Genomic DNA, 1,028 nt, shown 5'->3' with positions numbered 1-1,028 from the left:
GATTGCTCCAGTTAAATGAGCTAGAGGAATTTAGACTCAATGTTTTCGAGAATGCAAAAATATACAAAGAGAAAGCGAAAAGATGGCATGATAAGAAATTGTCATCTAGAGTCTTTGAGCCGGGGCAGAAAGTTCTGCTATTTAATTCTAGGCTCAAATTATTCCCTGGGAAATTAAAATCCCGGTGGAGAGGTCCGTATATGATTACAAGTGTATCACCATATGGATACGTAGAACTTCAGGATAATGACTCTAACAAAAAGTTCATTGTTAATGGACAGAGAATTAAACATTATCTTAAAAGTAATTTTGAGCAAGAATGCTCAAAACTGAGACTTGATTAGAGCTCAGTAATAGTCCAGCTAAAGACAATAAAGAAGCGCTTGCTGGGAGGCAACCCAGCCATTTACAAAGTTTATTTACTAATTAAATAAATTTCCTTTTCTTTACAGGTATGTGTCAAGTATCTTCAAAAGGTAAAATAGCAATTGATTGAATTCACAGAGTTACAGGGAAATTTGGAAAGCTCACTGGCATCAAAAAGCCAGTAAGAAACGTTTTGGGCGTTGAACGCCCAAAAGAAGCACCCACTGGGCGTTCAACGCCAGTAAGGGTAGCCATCTGGGCGTTAAACGCCAGAAAGGAGCATCTTCTGGGCGTTGAACGCCAGAAAGAAGCACCTTCTGGGCGTTTAACGCCAGATTGATAGCATCCTGGGCGTTCAGAAAAATGCCCAGTGACAAAGGACTTCCTGGCGTTCAACGCCAGAAAGAAGCAACAGCTGGGCGTTGAACGCCCAGGAGAAGCAACAATTGGGCGTTGAACGCCAGAATAGGGCAGGAAGTTGGCGTTTGAATGCCAGTTTGCATCATCAAAACTCGAGCAAAGTATGAACTATTATATATTGTTGGAAATCCCTGGATGTCTACTTTCCAACGCAATTGAGAGAGCTCCATTTGGGTTTCTGTAGCTCCAAAAAATCCATTTCGAGTGCAGGGAGGTCAGAATCCAACAGCATCAGCAGTCCT

The sequence above is a fragment of the Arachis duranensis genome, chromosome 3, assembly GCF_000817695.3.
Source record: "Arachis duranensis cultivar V14167 chromosome 3, aradu.V14167.gnm2.J7QH, whole genome shotgun sequence".
Classification (NCBI taxonomy): domain Eukaryota; kingdom Viridiplantae; phylum Streptophyta; class Magnoliopsida; order Fabales; family Fabaceae; genus Arachis; species Arachis duranensis.
Note: the sequence above shows the minus strand (reverse complement) of the source record.